This window comes from Athene cunicularia (assembly GCF_003259725.1).
Source record: "Athene cunicularia isolate RWA chromosome 2 unlocalized genomic scaffold, athCun1 chr2_part1, whole genome shotgun sequence".
Taxonomy (NCBI): Eukaryota; Metazoa; Chordata; class Aves; order Strigiformes; family Strigidae; genus Athene; species Athene cunicularia.
This window is the reverse complement of record NW_020799095.1, coordinates 115,930,549-115,936,637: the sequence shown is the minus strand read 5'-3', so window position 1 is coordinate 115,936,637 and position 6,089 is coordinate 115,930,549. Positions and strand designations below refer to the sequence as shown.

Here is a 6,089-nt window from a genome sequence, read left to right as displayed (position 1 = left end):
TTTAAAAAAAAAAAAAAAAAAAAAAGTTAATGATCAGAAGGCTTAAAAAATGACCTTATTTGAGTTTCCCAAATAAGTCCCTTTCACTAATTGAAAACATGTTTAGAGACCTTGAATTTAAAAGAAAAAAAAAACAAAATTTAAATCTATTTTAACATAATTTATGTTGCAGCCCAGTTTTCTCCTGCTTTATTGCATTACTGCTGTTTAGCATAAGTGAGACGTAGGCACAACATACACATTTTTTAATATTGCCTTACCTCGGTAGCTTAATGATCACACCTGAGTCAGTGACTTCCGTGGTTTTGGTAAACTGAAAAATCTCACCTTAAGGAAACTGTAAATAAACTCTAAAACTTTGCTGCTTTGATGGAGGAGACATTGCAACTTTATTACTTGCTGACAAGGAAGTATCTTTTCACAGTGAAGGCAAAGAAAAATTGCAGTTATCAAAATCTGTTCATTCTATTTATGGGCTGTATTTGTAGCCAGCTGATTTTTGCATAATGCCATTTGAAATTATCCTTTTAACAATGATGGATGATACAACTGTGTTGCTTTCCTTCCACTTTGTAACTGATCCGTCTACTTATAGATTGTATTGGACATGTTGCTGATGCTTTATTTGTAAAATTCACTCACATATGTGAGAAATTTGTCCGCTAAGTCTTACTGACTTCACAGAAGCTTCTCAGATAAGTAAAGATATTCCTGTATATAAGCAAAAGCAGCCCAATCTGTAAAAAACATAGGAACGTGGGGCAAAAAGGCCTGGGAATATTACAAGGTGTGTTAAATGAATTAGAATTTAAGCAGTTAAGCTAGGTTTGAATAAAATGTAATCTGGTAAGACATTCTGAATGCTTCAGTTCAAAAGTTGCAACCTTAAATTGCCATCAAAACACTTGATACTGTTCTTTTATATTACTTAGCTATATTTTACATTTGGTACAACAATGTGTATTGTGTCATGTGAAAAATGTAACTTTAACATTTGTAATGTTTTGCCATCAAATTCTACAAGGGCTGTGAAGTGTGAGTCCAGAGTTGAAGTTCACAAACAAATTAATTAATGAGCAAGTTTCTGTGGGCTTTGTTAGTGGTGCAGTGTAGCATCTGAAGCTGCTGAGAATTACTGGAGGTACCCGGGATGCAGGTGAGAGCCCTTCAGGAGGCCCAGGTCAGCTGCACTGCACTGCTTAAAAGTTTGTGCAGTGAAGCGTTGTATTTTGGGAAGCACTAAACTATATGTAGCACTCTTTTCTTTGCTGTGTGTTAGCAGACATCAATAAGTCATGGAGATGACCTCCATCTTCCAAAGAGAAGGAAAGCAAGAAATGAAGACACATTTCTGTTATCAGTCTGCTGTGGGTCGTAAGTTGAACTGGTGTTATATTTTCCTCTGAAAGCCACGTAGCCTTGACACAGTGTTTAACAGTGTTAAGCTTATTGCTGCTGAGCTAAACATGTCTGAAGCAAACGATGACCCTCACGTCTTTGTGATAGCAAAATGTCTTCCTGATGTGATCCCGCAGACTTTGAGCATTAAGTTAATTTCCTCTGGATTTCTGAGCTGCCTTCTTTCTACCCGGCAGAGGGCTTGTGAAGAATACAGCTTCTGACCGAATGACAGAACGTGGAGGGTGAAATTAGATGCATTCAATTAGAAGATGACAAAAAGCCTATCTAAATATTTGTCAGGTTGCTACTTACGGGGCATAGTGTCCAGCCTGGGAAGTGAAAGGCGGCCGTTCTCAGGATTTAGCAGTCTGGGGGGAAAAAAATGGGTAAATCATCCAGATTCTTTTTGGACTTGGAGAGGATAATTGAGTGTATCGCGTGGCCTGTTATACTTCCAGGATTGCTGATCCCTCTTGTGTAATCTCAGATTAGTTCTTTTCTTGTATTCACTTAATACAGAATTAACGGTTACAAAGTTTTGTGGACCACTTGATCAAATATTGTTGTTACATGACCACTAGAGTATGGATAATGCAGTGGTTTATGGGAGGTGTTGAAAAAAGAGGGGCTCCACAGCTGGATTAACCCTATCATAGTCACATTCTCCCTTGAACTGCTGTATCAGAAATGAAAAAAAAAAAACAAAAAAACAAACCACAAAACAAACAGAACTCTAAAGCCACAAAAGAAATGAAAAAGCCAGGGCGAACGTGTCAGCTGTGAGATTGTTGGGTTTGGACCAGAAGGTTTACTGGTTTTCTAGAGGACAAAAGGATGTTTTTTAAAATTAACATTCAGAATTAGTAGTCAGTTAAACAGAAGGAGATCAAGATATGCAGCTTGGTTTGGCCACATCTGTTTATCTGTAAATTAAATTTATAGCAACTTTTTAAAGTAAGAGGGCAAATCTCTGGCTGGTAATTTGCTGCTCAGAAAGTTTTAATTAGGAAAATAAAAAATGTAAATACAGCATATCATGTTTACCCTTTTGTTTTGTTTTTTTTTTTTCATTTCTGATACAGCAGTTCAAGGGAGAATGTGACTATGATAGGGTTAATCCAGCTACATAAAAATCCTTGCTGTGTATGATAGTAGTAAAGCTTGTGATCCCTTGATCTTTGATTAGATCCAAGCTAGTAAATATCTTGTGTTTAATCAGAATGGGTTGTTCTGCATGTAGTATAAGTCACCTTCACAGATGGGATGTAGCAGCAGAGTTGTTCACGAGTATTTGTTTTAATCCTTTCCAGAGCAAGCACGCTTTATGTTTCTTTGTTGTAAATCAGATTCAAGCAACTAAAGACCAGCACGAAGGAAAGACATTTACTCGCAGACAGGAATAGGACAGTGTGGGAACATTTTTTCCTTTTTAAAGAAAAATGTAACTTAATAGATTCTTAAAAGGTATTTTATACTATTCCATAACCATAACTAACACACCGAGGCTGCTTTTTTAGACTGGGATGAAAGTATAATTATCTAGAATTTAATCTTAAACTGTTCATACACATTCCTAGTTTAGGAGACTATAAATATACGGAGACAAAGATTTATTACGGTAAATGTTCAGCCTCTATTATTCTGTGTTTTAAAGATATTTAGTTAGAATGGTAGCTGGTCTGTGTGCTGGTTAACTGAAATTCTTAAAACATTATCTGTAAGGCTTGTTGGTTCATGTGGTATGTCAGCGTCCTATTTACCTAAATCTGTCATAATTGCCTTCCAATACATCTTCCTCTGATACGCCAAATATTGAAAATGAGAGGACTCTTTGCTGGGAGATTTTCTACTGAAAGTAATTTTTCTGTGTTCATAACTTGGTGGTAATAACTGGACGACCTGTAGTTAAATGCATCTCAATTTCTCTCACTTATTTTTCCTGATCACCACACAGAGCCTTCTGTGCTCAGAGGTGTGATTAGATTTAACTTGCCATCATATCTGAAGAACTTTCTGTACAACATATTATGCACTGCAAGAATTATATATGTAGATGGTGGGTCTAAGTGTAATATATAAATAGTTATAAAGATGAGTTGATCTCATGCAAAAGTTAATTCCTAATTATTTTTTTTCTGTTTTTAACAGGAAGACTGGAGAGCCCCCACTAATAAATGGCTGGATCCCTTACCTTGGGAAGGCTTTGATTTTTAGAAAAGATGCTTTCAAATTCTTACTGGATCAGCAAAAGAAACTCGGAGATATTTTCACTGTACATATTGCTGGTGAGAAATATTTTAGTATATCCTGATTTTTTCCGTCAGTGTAGTTAAATACTAACTCAAATGTTTTGCTTAAAATCTTCTTTAACCAAAAACATTTTTTATAATATAGGCCAATAAAAATGACTTAAATTCACATGGATTGTATACATAATTAGTATCCATAGGATATAATTATGAGCATGTGGATTTATATACAACTATATAGGTATATGTGCATATATATATATATATGGGTATATATGCATATATTTATATAGGTATAGGTGCGTATTGACAGAATTTGTAGGCATGTAATGTATGAACATAGATTTTGCCAGTACATTTAATTGTGGGGTTTTTTTTCCTAAAGAAGAGAAAGCTAACATCATCTTGACACCGCACAGAAAAATATCAGATTAAATTTAGAAAACACTTAAGAAAAAAAGTGCAGAATATGTTCTCACACATTTTACAACTGGTTGACAGGAACACAAGGGAATGAATGACACATTGACTCAGTGGTACAATAGGACTGGAACACAGAAACTTCCCGTTGCCAGCCTCTTACTCTGATCAAGCTTGCTGAAAATAACAATATAATAAAGTATGATATAACCTTGCTGCTTTTTGTATTTATAGCTGTATTACTACTACACTAGCTCAAATACAAACATGTGAGTGAGTTCACGTAAACACTTAGCTGTAGAAGAAAACCAGAATGAAATTGAAATCTTGAATGAAACTTAAATTTATAAATTTACATATGTATATATAAACAGAGATGTACTTTTTACTAAAATAAATTTAAAATCCAGTATTTTCCTCTGTTCAGAAAAAGGCAAACTCTTATTAGTGTAGGTGGATGTAATAAATCTTTTGCACCTTTACATGCTGATATCCTTGTTCAAATGATCAACTTTAGAGTTAAGTCTATCTTGTTTTTAGCAATTCCTGTATTTTTAGGGAGTTTCAAATAAAAATGTAAAGTGTGAAGTATAAAGTTTGCTTTGTAATTTCATGGCAGCAGCATTAGCTTTATATTTCCATATAAGTAATATTTTGCAATAAAAATTATTTTTTCTTCAAAAATCAATAATTAAATTGCAATCTGTGTGTTTAATCAAAAAAATTTTTCTTCCTCTTAGCAAATCTGCTCCTTTTTTTCCTTTAAAAAAGCATTGTTATTTCTATTAAAAGTGTGATTATTTTATTCATTCAGGGTTTTTTCTTTGGAAACTGGTACGCTCAGATTTTTCTCATCTTGAAGTGAGTTTGACACATTACAAGACCAACTTTTGTTTAAATACAGTAGTTTTTGTTGTTAATGTACACTCACACTATATAGAGTTGTGGTTTCTTACGAATACAGATTAATAATTATAATTCAGAGACTACCTTAGTACATTAATAAAACCAGATACAGTCATACTTCAGAATCCTTAATGAGTCTAATCAAATATTTATTTCTCTTTCACCTCTTTATTATTTTATGCAAGGCTATGTTTAGAGATTTGTGTGTTTAAGCAATCTATGAGTGTAATTTATTTTCACAAATTTCCATTTGCATGCTAAACAAAATTACATTTCAACTAATCTCCCTGTGTTCAGGTATTTTGAGGAAGCCTTTCTTGATAAAGACTGAGGTAAATGGAATGAGTTCTGGATATGATTTCAGCTTTATGCAGGGAAATCTTTGATTTTGTGAATTTGTCATAACAGAGATGATACCACTTCAAGTTCTCTTTTTTTTTGGTATAAAAATACTGACCATCAGGACTTCACTAAGGAGAAATAATTTGTCAATCAAGGAAGAAGCTGAAGCTCGTTAGTGCCTCCTATCATGTCCTGATCTGAAGACCTACGGGATTTCTATATGTCTTGCTGATTTGACAAAGATGATGTTTATATGTTCGGCAAACATAGCGTAGCCTGCTATATATGGACTGTCATTACTTTACCCCCCTGGTGGGTGTCTAAAGGTCCTGTCAAAAAATTCTATCGATATGTATTGTTCTAATTATTGGTTCTCAAACTAGTTCATTTGGAAAATACGGAACGATGCTTGGAGTTTCTGGCATTGCCCCGTACCGGTAATGCGATTTCGCTGATTGTACTTCCCCATGTGATGAGCAAATGATTGTCATCCCTAAAAGTCACAAGGGACATGGATGTCATCTTAATAAAGAAATTAAAAAGCACATCTTTCTATGAGAAACAATGTAAATTCCTGACCTGTCGCAGAAAATAGTTCTCTAATTGGTTTTGTGTGGTGGTGCAGCAGAATCATTTTCCCCAAACGTCATGCCAGCGAAGCACCACTGTACATCATTGTCAGCAGTTCAGCAGAATCTCCCTAATAAGAGGGCGATTACGTAAATGCAATAGTCTTACCAAAAAAAAAAAAAAAAAAAAAAGGGGGGGGGG

At 34.5% G+C, this 6,089-nt stretch overlaps 1 protein-coding gene across 2 annotated transcripts in view; it reads left to right on the top strand.

The window, feature by feature from the left end:
• Positions 1 to 6,089, top strand: part of LOC113477067 (25-hydroxycholesterol 7-alpha-hydroxylase) — a 106,969-nt gene that overhangs the window by 84,111 nt on the left and 16,769 nt on the right. The window contains exons 1-2 of one of the 2 annotated variants that reach the window (XM_026843163.1): positions 2,758 to 2,865; positions 3,550 to 3,686. The gene's annotated coding sequence lies outside the window, so the exon portion shown is untranslated. Of the gene's footprint in view, positions 1 to 2,757; positions 2,866 to 3,549; positions 3,687 to 6,089 lie in introns of those variants that run through there. The other variant, XM_026843165.1, reaches the window with a different exon arrangement.